The sequence below is a fragment of the Peromyscus eremicus genome, chromosome 9 (assembly GCF_949786415.1).
Source record: "Peromyscus eremicus chromosome 9, PerEre_H2_v1, whole genome shotgun sequence".
In the NCBI taxonomy this organism is placed as follows: Eukaryota; Metazoa; Chordata; class Mammalia; order Rodentia; family Cricetidae; genus Peromyscus; species Peromyscus eremicus.
The window spans coordinates 67,172,361-67,189,953 of record NC_081425.1 but is presented as its reverse complement, the minus strand read 5'-3'; positions in this window follow the sequence as shown (position 1 = coordinate 67,189,953).

The window sequence follows — 17,593 nt, the reverse complement described above, 5'->3', positions numbered from 1 at the left end:
ACCAGCGTAGGATACATGAGACTCTGTCTCAAATAAATAAACAAACAAACAAACAAACAAAAATAAAAAATAAAAATTGGTGTGTGTGTCTGTAGACATAAGACAGGCAGAATTAGTAATCTCCAAAGAGCTAGGAATCAAAATAGTGGATAAGGCCAGCAGGGCGCCCACCTTCCTCAAAATGATCAGTTCCCTAAGCATCCATCCAACCCCTCTCCCACGGTCTGTATGATGAAATGGCTAATATTCAGGCCACCCTGCTTCAGAGAAAGGGTGAGGGGATGGCTTCCTTTTCCTTGGGCCATCTTTAACCCTCATCTCCAGATTCCCAGATTTGATATGGGTCCTTGATCCAGGTGCCATATGGCCTTCAAGACTATTCCCCCTTCCCTCTGCCTCCTGTGAGTCCAGCTAGGTGTGAGTCAGAACCTTCAAGGAATTCTTGTGGGGCAGGATTAGTATGGTAATGAAATGCAAAGAAGTACCTCGTAAAAGGGCTGAGGAGAAATCAAAAGGGAAGTGAAGAAACAGAACGGGGGTGGGGGTGGGGTGCAGATTTCTAGTTAAGTAGATAGTGGAAGCCGCGGCATTGCTGGAGAAAGGCATTCCTCCTAAGGATGGATGGACAGAGGAAGGAAGTCTGTTGGTTTGTGAGGGTTCAGTCATTTCCACAGGTTGGACCCCACCACATTTCACTATCCCACCTGACAGGAGAGCTGAGGGTTGACATGGGGGGAGCTTGGTCCCACCTGTCTCGGCAGAAGGATAGTCCTGCTTACAAGTATTCGCTCCCTCTTGGGAGCTGCACTGTAGCTCAGACCCTGAAGTAACTCCCAGGTCTTCTCCCTCTAAGGCTTAATTCCCACACCTAGAAAAGGACCACCGATTGCTAAGGACAAATCAAAGCGGCTCTCAGCTTTTGGCCAGCTTCTGGGTGAGACCCACAACGGCGCAGGGTAGGTCAGCTGGTGGCTGTTTAAAATTGCAAATCTCTTCCCTACCTTCCAGCCTACCCCTCCTCTTCAGGAAAAAATTTCAATTGCAAATTTATCTCTGCCTCGTGCACCCCCCACCTATTTCCCTTGTCCCTTTCTCCTCGGTGATTCGCCCATCACACACTATTTAATTAGACTTTTGTGGCCAGGGTGCCTCCAACTTTTAATCCTTCCATTTCCCTCTCTCCCATCTCCTCTCTGAATCTCCAGGTCTCTTTTCTTCTTCTTCTCCCCCCTCCACCCCCCTTCTTCCCTTGAACTGGATTTGACACCGAAGCCTCTAAAAGCCAGCGCCCACCTAACCTGCTACCCTCAGGCCAAGATTCGTGTTCACTCTGTCCCACGGCCACTGGTTCCCGTGGTCCCCAGCATTTCTTAGGCGCAGCTCTCGGGTGGGGCAAGCCTCACGGGAGGGTAAAGGAAGAAGTCACCGGTCACGGACCCGGACACTACAGCTCGGGAGGCATGGGAGAGGAGGCGGCTGGTGTTCTGGAGGTGGGGGACAGCAGAGGGACGGCAGAGGGACGGGCTGGGCCGCTGCCGAGCAGACGAGAGGGGCTGCGGAGCAGGCCGTGGCAGCGGTGTGATTAGAGCAGAGATTGATGGGAAGGGGCGCCACAGACGGCAGAGAGAGTCAATAAAACGAGAGGATCACATTAGAGGCGACAGAGAGAGCTTTAAATTACAAGGGCTGCTGCCACCACGGGGGGTGGAAGGGAGGCAGCCCTGGAGCTAAGGGAGGGTGGAGGGTTCCGAGGGTGTGGGCGCCCCGAAAGATGGATCACCAGCTCTAAAGCAGCCCTTCCATTCCCCCACCCCCTCTCTAATGCTCCAGCCCCCCACCAGGGTGAGGTGGAGAGGAGGGGATGAGAGAAGGCTGTGGAGAAACAGGTCTCCCCCCCAGGAACTGTCCCCTCCCCTCCACCTGGCTTCTCCGTCTGCCTGGTCTTTGGGAAGGGAAGCGTGGAAGCGCTTCCGAGGCACGGCAGCAATGGCTGTCCCGCAAACAAGGCAGTCATAATTACCGACCTAAAGAGGAAGGCAGAGGGAGAGAGAGATGGGGCGGGGAGGGGCGGCGGGGGCGACAAGGCCACAGGGAGCCGGGGGCTGCCAGCCTCCCTCCCAGTGGGACCCAGAGAGCGGAAGTGAGATCAGGAGGCAGACACAGAACGGCCGAGATTTGAAGTTGCAGAGAAGAAGCGGAAGATCTTTTAAGGCAAGCTCTGAGACCCTGCAAGACGGGAGACACCTGGAGAATGACTAGTGCCGGGGGTGGGGGGCAGCACAGTACTGAAATGCCGTCAGAGGAAGGAGAGACAGGCCAGGGAGCCCAGGCTGGCCCACAGAACTGGGTGGGACGAGGAGGGAAAGAAACACCACCGCTCCCTAGTGGTCACAGAGGGAACATCACCAAGCCCCCCCCAACCCCCCAACCCTTCCCCCCCCCCCCCCCCCCCCGCCCCCCATGCTCTGGGAAAAGCAGAAGCAAAGCCGGCCCCTCTCTCTCCATTTCCTCAAGCTCAGTAAAGGACAAAAGGTTTTGTGGCAAAGTGGGACGGAGACCAGCATCACATTTGCTTAAAATCTGCATACAATGACTTTTCACATCAGCTTTCCAAACATTTTTGCCTTCAGCCAGCAATTCATAAACTGTGATACTCCCAGCCCTGGGCTTTACATCTCAAGGTGGAAGAGCATGGGCTAATATCCATGCAGATCAAGATCACGCTGGCTCCACCACTCACTAGCTGTCAGCCTTGGTAAGTTGCTCATCCAGACTATTTCCTCACGTGGAAAACGGGAGTAATGACGTGAGGACCAGAAAAGGCAACATAAAAGTGTTTGGCCTGGGTGTCAGTGAGGTCCTTTCTTTCCCTCCTGTGGTGGCCATCTCCTTCCTGGGGCAGAGTGCAGTGTCTGAGAGAAGGCTGACACCCCTCTGCTTTGTCTCGATGAGGGCCGATAGCTGGGCAGGATTCAAACCCAGGCTCCCCAGACTCACGCTTCACTTGTTTCTTTCTTCTCTCTCTCCTCCCTTTTTTTTTGAGACAGGACTTTGCTCTGGCAGTAGACTACCCATGATCCTTCTGCCTCAGCTTCCCAAGTGGGATGACAGGCCTGCGTTACCATACATGGCTGGCAGAGTTCAAGTCTTACTTGGCCTTTATTTATTATTGTGGTGCTGGGGGTTAAAGTTGGGGCCTTGTGTATGCTAGGCGAGGGCTCCCCTCGGAGCTCCATGTCCAGCCCTTACTTGGCTTATGGGTCTGGAGACACTCATTATCTCAGAGCAAAGGGAAGCTCTTGTGAGCTCACCCTCAGGCTAGGTGAAGCAGCTAATACTGAGGTCCGAACTATTATGGCCCCTCCCTGCACTTACTTTTTAATGGGTTCATTTATTTTGGTGGTTGTAGGCACTGAACCTAGGGTCTCAGAGGCAAGTGCCCTCCCACTGAGCTATAGATGCAGACCTTTTCTTTTACTTTAAAGGTTTGTTTTTATTATTTTTAATTGTGTAGGTGTGTGAGTGCAGGTACAGACAGAGACCAAAGACATCAGATCCTCTTTGGATCTGGAGTTACATGCAGTTGTGAGTCGCTAGACATTGGTGCTGGGAACTGGGTCCTCTGAAAGAGCAGTAAGTGCTCTCAACTGCTGGGCCACCCTCCTCCAACCTCCCCCCCCCTTTTTTTTTTCTGAAACATGGTCTCATCATATAGCCCTGGAACTCTCACTGAAGACCAGGCTGTCCCTGAACTCACAGTGATCCTCCTGCCTCTGCAGCCCAAGTACTAGAATTAAAGGTGTATGCTATCATGCCCAGCCATCCCCTCCTTTGACTTATTATAATTTTTAGAAGAAAATTTCAATCTTCTAAAGATGTTTTTTATTTACTCTGTGTGTGTGTGTGTGTGTGTGTGTGTGTGTGTGTGTGTAGCCTGCAAGCACCCAATGTGGGTCAACAGGCTTGGCAACAGGTGCCTTTATGCACTAAACCACTACTTACTGGTCCTTTTTTATTTTCTGATATAGGATCTGACTAAGTTGCTCAGGGTGGCCTTGAACTCACTCTGTAGCCCAGGCAAGCCCAAAACTTGTGCTCCTCCCAAGTATGGAGATCCCAGGCCTGTGCCATGCAAGGCCCAGCTTCCCTTACATTTAAAACGATAACTTCTCTTTAAATCTTACCTGGAATTGAAAAGGAAAATTACAATGCATTATTCCAGCTTCCATTTTGATTCTACCTACCTTCCCTACTGATGGACCCAGCCTCATGAATATTTAAAAAGTGCTTACTTTGTGTCAGATTAATTTTTTCCAAAAGAGAGGGGGGAAATGAGTCCAGAGGAAAGTAAACTAAGCAAGCAGAAAAAATGTTACAGAGGACAAAGAAAGACAGTGAAGGCCTAGAGAGAAGAGAGAGGCAGAGCAGTGGAGCTGAAGCCGCGCCTTGATTTGCATATGTAAATACTGTGTATCTTCCAGACTGGGTGGTGAGCTGCCCCTAGTGCAAGGAAGACGACTAGGAGGCTATTTCATACCTTGCAAGATGCTTAAGCTGGGCTTGAGGGAACCCAGTGATGTGTGAGGAGAAAACGGGGAGACTCAGAGGGAGATGGAGGTGGGCGGAAGGTGACGAGTGAAAGGGAAGTTGTGGGCTGAAGCCACACATGCTAACACGCACATGGGTTTTTGAGGTGGGTTCACTGCTAGTAGGGATGGGTATCTAGGAGAAGAGCATGCCAACCGGGTACCTCCCTCGATGGCTCAGAGGTTAGATATTCCAGGACAGTACTACAGGGCTGCTCTGGGGCACAGGTCTGTATGACCATTTTTAAAAACTATTTATTCATGTATGTGTGTACGTTTGCGTGTGAGGTTGCTGTGTGAGGGAAGGTGTCAGTTGTGTGTGTGTGTGTGTGTGGTGGGGGGTTGGAGATGGAGGGGGTTGACAGCTGCCCAGTGCAGGTACTAAGGAACTGAACTCCGGAAGAACAGCACTTCTATTAACTTCTGAGCCATCTCTCGAATCCCTCTGTGTGTGCCCTGGGGACACTGAGAGGGGCCCATGTTCACACGCCTCAGGCTTGGACAGCTACACGAAGCCAGCTCGATCCCTTTTGTAGGAGCACTCAGAAGTGAAGGGGCAGAGACTAGGGCCCTTACTCAGACTCACCATCCCACTTGATCCGGGCATAGGCTGTCTCTGGAAGATTCTTTGGAAGAATACCACTGTAAGGTCTGTTTAAGTTTTTCTGGCTCTTCAACTGATGTGAGCTTGTATGATATAATAATGTCATTTAAACACTACTGTAACAGCCCTGCCTATAATCCCAGCTACTTGAGAAGACTGAGGCAGGAACACCATAAGTTTGAGCCTGTCTGGGCTACAAACTGTGGGACCCTGTCTCAAAATAGAAAGTGCCAAGCACAGTGGTGTATTCATGTAATCCCAGCACTCAGGAGTTAGGAACAAAAGGACCAGGAATTCAAGGCTAACCTTGGCTACAGAGTTATATAAGAGCCTGCTGAAAACACCAAAAATAAATACATAAATTAAAAAAAATATGTAAAAAAAAAGTCATCTGTAGGGGGATATAGCTTAGTGCCTAGGATGTGTGAGGCCTTTGTTCAGTCCCAAGAACTACTAAATAAATAAATCCTACTACAACAACTACTACAGTTTGAACTATCTGCTCCAAAATTTCCAAGTGTGGGGTGGGTGTATACTGGAGTGGAGTGCTTGCCTTGTATGCACGGGGCCTTGGCTTACTGTTCAGCACTGAATGACATAAACAAACCAAACCCTCTTGGGCTTGGTGATCCATGCTTATAACCCCAACATTCAGGAGGCTGAGACAGCAGGATTGCCATGAGTTGACAGCCTGAGGTACGCAGTGAGTTTAGGCTAGCCTAGTGTTAAGACTTTGTCTCACAGCAGACAAAAAAACCAAAAGAGGAAGTCCAAAATGTTTTAAAATTAAATTTTGAGCAGCAATATGATTCTAGTACTACATACACCTAAACTATGTATATGAGTCACAGACGTAACACAGGTACACTCAAATACTGTGGAAAACGCTCCTCTTCCTTGGGGGCTGGGGAGATGTGATTAAGTGATTAAGTACACTTGCTGTCCTTTCAGAGGGTCCCAGCATCCACATAGCCAATTCAGTCTTCTGTAACTAGCTCCAACACAAGCATCCACGCCCATGTGCACACAGGCATATAGATCACTATGAGTTCAATGACAGCCTGGATTAGACCAGCCAGGGCTACATAAGTGAGACCCTATTTCAAAAAACAAAACAAAAAAAATAAAACAAACTTCCAAAACTTAGAAAAACAAACCAACCAAATTTTCCTCCAGCTAATGTTAGACAGCTCGCCGGGCTTTGTCAGGCTTGGGGGGCCTCTGAAGATGGATCACCTCCCATTACCTTAGGGAAGGGTGGAGGTATCAGAACTTTGTTAAGGTCCACACAGAGGAAAACTGCTTCTTCTTGTTCAGAGGAATGAAATCTGGGTTCTTCCTCTGGCCCTGGGTGGAGATGAGACATTCTGACTTGCCTTAAATATTAGAACATTGCATATACTCTTGCCCTCTCCCTTAATGGTTAACCCAACTTAGCCTGCCAATCGCTTGGCCAGGATACCAACCGCTAGGAAAGCTGATTCACCCGAAGACAAGCTAAGGGAAGGGGAGGATAATTATCCCTTCTCTGAGATACTGTACCTGTAAGTCCCAGAAGCCCCTCCCTTAATGCAGTTGTGTGCAGATGCTCACTGCTGAGCCTGACTGCATTCCTGAGTTCTAGCTCAGAAGTCTAACTTCGCCTTTCTATTTCTCTGGACAGCTGCCAATGTCCCAAGCATGCTTGCTCGAACTCTCTGGGCTTTCCCACTCTTTTCTCTGAAGTCCTCCAACATCCACAGCCTTGCAGATCTCTAGCTGATCTCTATACTCGAAGGTGCGACTTGATCTTCTTTCCATCTCCTTTCTCTTCAAGCCACCCAGATCTTCAGCTTGCCTGTTCTGCTGTTTTTTCTCACAGTTTAATGAAATGGCCCTCAAGCTTCCTTTTAAGGCCATTTTGATTTTTTTCTTTTCGGGTTTTTTGTTTTACTTTTTTGTTTGTTTGTTTTCTGAGACAGGGTTTCTCTGTATAACAGTCCTGGTTGTCCTGGAACTCACTTTGTAGGCCAGGCTGGCTTCAAACTCACAGAGATCCGCCTGCCTCTGCTTCCATAGTGCTGGGATTAAAGGTATGTGCCACCACTGCCCGGCTTAATTTTTTTTTTTCCGAAGACAGAGCCTCATTGTGTAGCTTTGGTTGACCTAAAACTCCATATGTAGATCAGGCTGGCCTTGAACTCATGGAGATCCAGCCTGCCTCTGCCTCCTGAGGGCTGGGATTAAAAGGCATGAGCCAACACATCTAGCTTTGTCTTTAAATTCTTCTATCAGTGACACCAAGAACCTATACAAGGGAACCCCAATTCCCCAGTAATGCTATATGTCTAAAAGATATATATGAAACATGATTTTCATGTTTAGACTTCCGTTCTCTAAGCTATCTCCTGTGTGTACTGTCTCTGTGTCTCTGTCTCTTGAACTGAGGAGAGATAGTCCACCTGCAGCTGTAGTAATTACAGTAGCTGACGTCTTTAACACAGGGTCTGGCATATGCTAGACAAACACACCACCACTGAGATGCATTCCTAGTCACAACAGCCAACATCTTTAAACGTTTGCCATGTGACAGGCACCATGTGGAGCCCCCAGCGAGTATCACAACACTGACCCTCCACGACTGTCTGACAGCAATACAGACACTTCTTTCAGAAAGTAGCCCAGGCTGGCCTCGAACTCACAGAGATCCACCTGCCGAGTGCTGGGATTAAAGGTGTGTGCCACCACTGTCGCTGAGGCTTTTCTGAATCGTTACGCTGCCCTTGAGCATGCACTGGTGCCCCTCTTTGCGCTTGAAGGCACAAGGTGATCATTCTGTCTGTGCAGAGAAGTTGGGGGCTGGGTAGGGCTATTTGAATGATGATATATGTGTCTATTTATGTCTTTTTAAGTTCAAAGTTGGAGAGATGGCTCAGCAGGTAAAGATGCTGTGGTACAAGCTAGACAGCCTGAGTGTGGTTCCAAGAACCTGCATAAAGATGTAAGTCGAGAACTGATTCCACAGAGTTGACCTCTGACCTCCATATACACACAACAAAGAACAAATTTTTAAATAGTTACATCTACATGTGTATCCATATTAGCACGTGAACTCCATCAAGCAGAATGACGTTACTTAAAAAAACAGACTTGGGGCTGGAGGTGTAGGACTGCCAAAAAATACCCCATCACCAAAAGAAAACCCAAAACTCACAGCTTTGTAGTCAGTCAGACCTGGTAGCAGATTCTAGTCAGTTCTAGTCTGTGATATGTAAAGGAACCCCGCTGTGTGGCTTAAAGCCTCAGTTCAGGTCTTTTCAATGTTATGCAGAAGGCAAGTAGTATGTCATGGAGTTTTGCCCCCCCTTTCAGACCAACACTTTGGATGTGATCAATCAATAAAATAACCACCACTTTCTATTCACATGCCTTATTTCCTGACGGGGGAATGTTTGAAATGCTTGCTCTCTGACTGTGTGTGTGGCAGGTGGGGTAGGTGGCCTAGGTGTAGCCCTATAGGGGCACCTCTTGGGGGCTGGTGAACGTGCTCACCCTGGGCAGGCATGCCCTAAAGTCCTGAGGCTGACACCTATGTTGGCCCTTGCTTTCTTTCCATTCCTCATCGCGTGGAATGCTGCTGTGTGCCTGCAAGTGCTTGGTGGCCGGGCGGGCGGGCGGGCGGCTGGCACAGAGTGTTTGGGGTGGTGGTAATTACTAGGATGGCCCAGCCCTAATGAGTGTGATCTCGTTACACTCTTGCTGCTTCTAATGGAGCTAACCTCATTTCACAGCCATTAGAGATGGAGATGAGGCCCCGCCCACAGGCCCCGCCAGCTGCAGCTCTCACAGCTTTGGCCATGGTCTCCTCTCCTGCTCGCCATTATACTTCACCTCTCTTTTTTCCTCGTCTTCCTTCTGGGCCCCATTGTTCTCCTCCATGTCCATCTCTCTCTTCTCTCCCCCTTTTTCTTACGCTTCTCTTCTAGCTCCTTGCCGCCATGTCTGGGTCGCTTTACCTCCATTCACTGCCTTCCACACGGGTGTCTGGCCTCTGTCCTTCACACTTCCTTCTCTCTGTCCTCTTTGTCCCCTGCCCTTCACCTCTGCTGTCCTTCTCCTCCCCCACACTGCCCTGTCTGGCCAGAGGACACATCTCCCGAGGAAACCAGCAAAGACAAACAAAAAGCAGTGACTTCATTATACTGGTTAATTATAATTAACCAGCATGGCCTGAACTCAGGACTGACCTGGAGCTGAGTCAAGGCCTTGATGTTTTCACACATGACAACTCCCTCTCCCTCTCCCTCCTCTGGGCTGTCTTCCTTGGACTAGAGGGTAGGGAAGGGTCCAGACTGCCCGCCTTCTCTGAGGTTCTCTCTGTCCACACAACCCTCTCTCCTTTTTCATGGAGATGACCCTCTCATCTCAAAGTCACTTCTCCCATCTCTTTCCCACTCTTCTCTGGTCCAGTCTGTCCAGAACTTTTTCAAGGAAGAGTCTCGGGCTGGCCTCGAACCCCTATTGTAGCAGAAGATGACCTTGAACTCTGGGTCCTGCTTCCACTTGCGAGTGCTGAGGTGACAGGTACGCATGCGCCAACATGCCCGACTGTCCAGCACCTATTTCTTTTGCGTATCTGCTCTTTTCTCTCGCACTCTCCGGCATACTTCAGTTCCTAAAGCACCAGGACGTATCTCTGGGTTTTTAGAAGCCACTTACATAGTCTCAAGGAGCTGGGGGCGGAAGGAGAGTGCCTGTGGCCTGAGCAGGCCAGTTTTCCAAACATGGGGTGAGGGAGCGATAAAGGAGGAAGAGGCCTGGGGGAGAAGAGGGGAGACTGGACGAGAGGATTGGAGGTAAGGGGCAGAGGGCCCTTGGCTTGTATAGCCAACAAACAGGGAATGGCACTTTTGAGTATGGAAAGGAATTTACTCCATGTTTTTCCTCCAAGGAAACAATCCAGTCCTCTGCCTTCCTTCATTAAGAAGCCAGATGACTGGCGACTTGACCCTTGACCTTTTGCTCAAACCTAGTCCCAGAGGGAGAGCGGGAGGGTAGTTAGCTGGGACTGGAGGCTGCACTGGGGAAATGTCTACACTTAAACTAAAAATTTATGGCCCACACCCATCCTGCCCTATCAGCCTGGCACTTCAGCATGCCATAGGCCCTACATGCACACACTCTGAGCACTGTGGTCTCCTAATGGTGTATGTCCCCATCCAGACATCACTCCCTGGAGGGCTTTGTTGTGGATTCTGAGGCCTGAACTTTAGCTTTGAGATAATCCTGTATTCCTGCCCAAATACAGGAGGAAAGTTCTCCAGTTCTCAAGTTTGACAGCTGAAGGGAAAAAAATGTTGAAGGGTGTTGAGCTGCCTTGGCAGGGAACAGAAAAGAAGCTGGACATAATGCTGCATGCTTGGAAGCCCAGGACCTGTTATATAGTGAGTCTGAGGGCTACATGACACCCCCCCCCCAAAAAAAGCAAAAGATAAATAACCAGGACTCAGGAGGCAGAGGTGGGAGAATCACTGTGAGTGAAGGCCAGCCTGGTCTTCGCAGCAAGTTCGAGGCTAGCTACAACTATACAGCAGAACCTTGTCTCAAGAAAAAAATAAAAAGAAAGAAAAAGACTTTGCTATTCCACCAGTAAAGCCTAACACAGGAGCAGATCCACCATCTGGACATTCTCTCCACATCTTTCACCCCTGCCTCCCCAGTCACGGGTGGGTGGGAAAGGGATTGGGAGGTACTTAGACAGTGAGTTCATTGAGACTTTCCCAGAGAGCAAAGGGGCCCTGGGAAAGCAGGGGGTGGGATGCCCGAAGCTTAGTGTGAGGAGTCTGAGAAGAAAGATGGAAAAATCAATGAAATGAGTTTCTAACAGTGAGGTAAAGGACCGCCGTGTCGACAGCTTGTCACCTGCTGAAAATATGAGCTGCCCAAGTCTGGGGCGGCTGCTGACAGCACAGACAGCCGCCACTGTCTACTCCCTTCACCGACACCCCCCACCGCCAGCCCCTTCTGCAGCGAGGGCTTGCTTATTCTAACCCAGACTCTCCCCACACCCTCTCTTCCTTGTCTTTTCTGCTAGCTTTCTTGACTCATTCAGGGTCTTTGCCTCCTTATTGCAAGAGCAGGACAGGTCCTGAGCCCTGGTTTCATACACCTTTCCCTCTAAGGCTTCCTTCTGCAGACTCACTCGGAGCCTCACAGTGAGCGAGCTCTGTGTCAACAATGGGCAGGCAGATGTGAAGGTCATTTCTTACAGGGTTGTTTACAGCAAGATTTGGGCAGCAGTTCACACCTATCTCTTATCGTCTGGCCCACTTGGCCAGTGTTCATGTCCTTGTAACCACTTTGAGACAGGTGTTTAAGGTGGGTCTGGTATTGATTTATGAACTTTTGTGGTCGCTATGCATGTGCGCGCGCGCACAGGTGCACACCTGTATGTCTGAGCATGGCTGATTCAGTTTTAGCTGATAGGGAATGGGGTGGAGATGCTACTTCAGATTTGCCTGCTCTTTGAAAACACCCCTGGGCCTTTTCTGGAATCCGCCTCTTTATCCTCCTCTGTATCCTCCCCAGGCTCCTGGGATGGCTCATTCACATTTTCTTCACATTATATCCACAGACTTCCAAGGTCCACCCTGAGAGTGAGTCTGGCCCTTCAGCCTCTAACACTGTCTCTCTTCTCTACCCCCAGGTCTGCCGGTCTTTCCCCTCGTTTCTGATTTCCCAGCTTGACTATGTATGTAGACTGAGGTCTGGGAGATAGGATGGGAGTCAGGACAGGTCTCAGACTCTCTGGACATTTGCTCAACAGGTATTTACGAATATCTGTGTGACAGATACTGCGAAGTGTCACAAAACAATTAGAAACCAGAGGGAGGTATGGTGGCTCAGACCTAAAATTCTAGAACCCAGGAGACTGTAGCAGGAGGATCTCCTCAAGTTTCGGTCCAGCCTGGGCTACAGAGCGAGACCCTGTCTCAACCCTCAACTCATTCTCCCCCCCAAAAAAGGAAGAGAGTGGATGGAAGAGAGCTGCTCAGAAGAGAGCGGACTAGCCCTGTATCTCCCACTCTGTCTCTCAAAATAAAGCGGCCCTTTCACCTCCAGTCAGGTATGACTGTGCCCTCGGGCATTTCAAAACTCTCCTCCATATTCTTTTCAGGCATCAGTTTACACTCTGCCACTGCTCTGGTCTTCTGAATTTCCAGCTTTGGCTTTTACTCCCGAACCCCAAACCACTTGGATGGGATGCTTTCAGCGGCTTTCCTTCCGGTTCACAAGGCCTTCCATCCTGTGGCTGACATTTTCAGTTCTCTTCCTTTTCTGCATGCCTCTCTAGCCTGCTGTTTCAACCTGGATGCCCACTGTCTCTTGAGGTCACTTCCTCCTGCTTCTGTCAGGATCGAGCAAGCCTCAGGCACTCACAAAGTAGTTTGTGACAATCGTCCTGAGCTAAGAATAGCTCCAGAGAAGCAAAGTCACTGCCAGAGACAGGAGTCCTCCAGATATGACTCCATCCAGACCCCGGTGCCACACGTGACAGAGAGGGGCAAGGTGTTCCTGCACGGGTCTCAATATGGTAACACCAGCTGCCTCTGACATCATGGAGGAGGGACCCTGTCAGGTTGCCAAGGCAACCCAGCAATTTATGACATCAGAGGCTTGAAGTCTTTGGTTCTCAGGGGGCTGGGAAGATTCAAGTTCTTGTCATTTGAAGTAAATGGGAACCCTACTATTTCATCTCTTTTCTGTGTTCTCCTGGCTTGCTTGGCAATAAAACACAGAGTGACTGATGAGGCTGACGGGGTGAATGCTGGTGAGCGCCTCTCCTGTCTCTCTCCGTCCCTGTCATTTCTTTCCTCATAAGCATCTCTCTTTTAGGGCCCAGTGGTGGTCTGCCGAGCCATTTTTCCAAATTGCTCCCCCCCTGCGGTGCTCGCTCTTTGCCTTGGCCGTGCTGTGCCCTCCTCACACTAGAGGCATTTGTGTCCTTTGATACCCCACTCTCTCCTCTGTTCCCTTTCCAGGGCTCGGTGCAGCTCTGACCTGCTTCAGCACCCCTGCCTTCCACAGCACCCCTGCCTTCGACATCCATTTACCTTCTTTGTACCACAGCCTTTTCCACCTCATCTCTTCCTTAATTCTTCCCTTCCCCCACTCTACCACCATACTAATTTCATACTGCTATCATCTTTCTCTTTCCTCCTGGATGGCTATTAGCTCATATTTATTAATTAATTCTCTCAATTTTTCATTCATCGCTCCTCAGTTCCTCCCCTTCTCTACTCATCCCGTACAGACTCTCATCATTTCCTTTGGCCATGCATTTCTTTAACCCATGTGTCTACCGAACCTGTTCCCTCCTTCCTCCCGTCGTCTGCCCATATCTACCTCATCTTTTTATCTTTTAAGCTCCTGGGGTCTGGAAAAATAATAATGGGTTTAAACCCACGATAAACTCTGCACGTCCTTTATTCACGATTATCATTCTTTAGGCGGAAAGAACATGGCCCTTGCATAAGATAGGTTTTCTGAGAATAATAAAACCTGTCTCATAAAGAATGTTGCCAAATTCAAAGAGAATAATAGCAGGATCCCATGAGGAAAATGAACTCCAAAGTGAAGAAAAAGCCACCGGTATCTGGAATGAACTGAAGGATGGGGGCAGCCAGGTAGGGTGGAGCTAGAGAAACATCCCCTTACAAAATTAAAGTTGACAGTTAACTGACATAATGGAACTGATTGATGAAGGAGTTACATGCCCCTGGAAGCCCATTAAATTGATTTCTTGGCCTTTTTATGTGCCTTCACAAAACACAATCCCCATCTCTCACCCAGCCCTTGGCTTGTGGCATCTTCTGCTGCTAGGGTTAAAATGCTGGGTAACAGGATAAAGGATGAAAAAACAAAAACAACAAACCAAAAAACCCAACTTTGGTTGACCAAGGAGAGAAGGGAACAAAGATGGAGACTGCAAGGGGGCGCATCAGCTAAAGGATGCGAAAACAGGGTGAAATAAACTGGTGGGTAAAGAATGTATATACAATGGTAGAGTGGGGGAAGGGAGGAGAATTAAGTCAGCAAGGACGAGGTCTGTGGTGGAAAGCTCCTGGAAAAGCAGAGGACACGCTGGAGACCCGAGGCACATGGCAAACGAGGTGATCAACAATGCCAGAAGTTCCAAGGCTTCCCTGCTGAAGGTGAACAGAAGGCTGTCGTGTCCATGCTGAAAGGGCACTAGAGTCATTGGGGTAGACACATCCGCTCCATCCCCCTACTTTCCAGGCCCCTGACCGTAGACTACCACAATCATGGCTGATAAGCAAACTCCAAAGTAGCTGAAAAGGCCACCGTTGTGCAGACAGACCCTGAAGGAGAGCGGTGGATGGCCGAACCCGTCAGTCAGTCTAGGCGTGACACATAGGAACAGGGGTACGTGTAAGGATCACTCCGATGAGAAGTGTCACAGTCAAGACAGTGACACACAGAACTGGATATAGATGGGGTGGGGAGCCAAGTGAAAAATGGCACAACCACAGATCAGTGGGGGCGCGGGCACAGTGAGAAGCGTGGTCCAGAGCTCAAAAAATGATGAAGGGCTTAGGAGAGCGGGTGGAGGGTCGGGGTAGCAGGAGAAGCAGGGCAGGCATGCTTCACCGTGAATGGGGCTCCCCTCACCTACTTCAGGCAAAAATGCACATTAAAGGTATCCACTCCCGCTTCCACCCCGCACCCCGGCGCGCTAGCCCATCTATCAGCCTTCCCGCCCGGGTTTCTCCCCCATCCCGCAGCCAGCTGAGCTCCTCTGCGCCGCAGGCCCCTCCCGGCTATAGCTCAGAGCCCTTGCACTCACCCAGCCTCCCATTCCCTCCAGGAACCCCGTTCCTGGTACAGCTCGGCGCGGTACGTCTAGGCTCTCGCCACCCTCTGCCTGTCCGGCTGGCCCATATCTTTCTCTTCTCCGTTTCTCCACCCCTGCCTCTCTTCCCCATTCCGGCTCGCACGCCCTTTCTCCCCACACTCCTGTCCCCTTCCTTCCCGGCTGTCTGTCCGTCCGCGTCCCCTCCCCCAGCCCCTTCCCGTCCCTCTCCGTTCCCTCCAGTAGCAGTCTCCCAGCGCCTCCTCTCTCCTCGATCTCGAGATTCGGAAGAGCGTAGAAGGGAAGGAGAGTGAGAGGCAGAGGAGGAAAAAAAAAAAAAAAAAAAAAAGAAAAAAGAAAAAACCCAACCCAGCAGCATCGGAAATCGATGCACTTACACCTCAGCTGGAAGCAGGGACGGGAGTCGAACCGCGGCCGCCAAGCAGCGCGAGGCGGGGAGGGGAGGGGGCGGCTCTTGGAAGGGACTTCTCCGATGTGTTGATTCCTTTTTTGCCCCTCCTCCTCCCTCCCTTCAGCGCTCGCTCCGGGGCGTCGGGGACGGAGATGGAAAAATAAATAAATTCACGGCGGTGAGGGAAGTGAAAGAAAATAATCAATGCTATTTGGCTGCGGCTGAAGTGTTTTCCCGGCTTCGTGAGTGGGTTTCCATTGATTCACCCTGGGCACTGGCTTGCTCCCTGTCTCCTCCTCCTCCTCCTCCTCGCCCTCCTCCTTCTAGCCCTCACTCCTCCGCCTCATTCACTGGCTGGAGCCGAGGCGTCCCACACAATGGAATAATCAATACCCAGGCGCCCGGGGCAGCCCCACTGAGCAGGTGCAGCGACCCGCCCGCCGCACTGCATGCCGGGAGCTGTAGTCTACAGGCCTCCGCCCTCTATAGACGGCTAGCGCCAAGTCTACCCGCGTCCCAGAACGCAAAGACCTGGGTAGGGGCTAGGATCTTCCGGCAGGGCAGGCCAACCTTGCCATCCGGCTTCTTCCTTGACTCAGGCGCTGGGTCTATCCTATTTCTGCAAAAAGGGCAGGTCCCTTTAAACACTGGTCCCTCCTCTTTATCCCACTTACAGAAATCTTTAGTGTGTTTTCTTTTAAGTCACTATTAGAACAAGCTGTTTTCTGTAAGCTGCCCACAGCCTTCGGATCAATGCTTTATATTCTAATTTCTGAGATTCTAAAACAGAGTATACAGGAGTTCATCTTACAGTAGAGAAAACCAAGGTTTACCAGCTCAAGATTGCAGGTAGTACCAATAAGCAATAGTACCATTATGCAAACCTCAGTGGCCTGACTCCAGAACCCAAGCTAGCTACTATAGCATTATTTTTCTTAAATGACAACACTAGCAAAAACTCCTGAAATTAAGGGTGGGGAAGAAACTGGTATCTTGAGTTTCTACCATGTAACAGTTGTGTTTGTTAATGAATCTTCAATCTTCATATAATTGTGAGGCAGAGCATTGAAAAAGCAGAGACTTGGGGAGGTGAAGTCGCGTGCAAGGGCGATGGTCTGCAGTGTGAACCAGTCGACTTTGAGTTTTGCTGGAGTCCGATAAAGAACAGATGAGCTTCAGGCTAATGAGAAGAGTTGGGGTCTGGGGATGTTTCCTCCCCACTCAGATCTTTGGCTTTACTTTTCATTCTTGTTGACCCAGAGAACACTGATATTTTATGTGTTCTCTAAGATACTAACCCAGTAGACCAGAAACCCCAGTTTGTGTAATGCCATCCCATGTTCAAAATGCCATGCCTGTAAATCAGGGGCCTTCCCAGAATGCCCCCCCCCCCCCGTTGTTTCTAGAAACATAAGGGAGCAGGTGTTGCACCTGTCACTTGTCATGGAAGCAGGTCTAGAGGTTGACAGTGTCCTCACTCAGAGGCACAGACAAAATTAAAGTCTACAAATGCACTACAGTATTAGGTAAAGTTAAGGGTCCGTCTTTGCTTCCGAAAGCAGACAGAGGGTGACTCCTATGTCTTTCTGTGTTTATTTTTACTTGTTTTTGTGTTTGTCTTTTCCAGGATGGCCTGGAAATCAGTCTGTAGCTCAGGCTCACCTCAAGCTGTGATCCTTTTGCCTCGGCTGTCCCGGAGGCTAGGGTTACAGAAGTGTGCCCGACAACTTCTCTTACTCCTGACAAAGCCAGCTCAAGGACTGCTGGAGATGGACAGCTTAGTCTGGCGCTCACTCACAGCCTTTTTCAACCTGCCCCTCAACTGTACTTCAAGCCATGGTCTGCTTAGATACTGACGAGGGGCTGTAGCTAGCTTTTGGGCCTTTACCCAGGCAGTTCCTTCCACCTAGGTCTCCAGCAATCAAAGTATCAAAGTCCCATCACATTCTTCTTCTTCTTCTTCTTCTTCTTCTTCTTCTTCTTCTTCTTCTTCCTCCTCCTCCTCCTCCTCCTCCTCCTCCTCCTCCTCCTCCTCCTCCTCCTCCTCCTCCTCCTCTTCCTCCTCCTCCTCTTCTTCCCCTTCTTCCCCCTCCTCCTCTCCCCTCCTCCTCCTCGAATTAAGTTTTTTAAAAATTTCA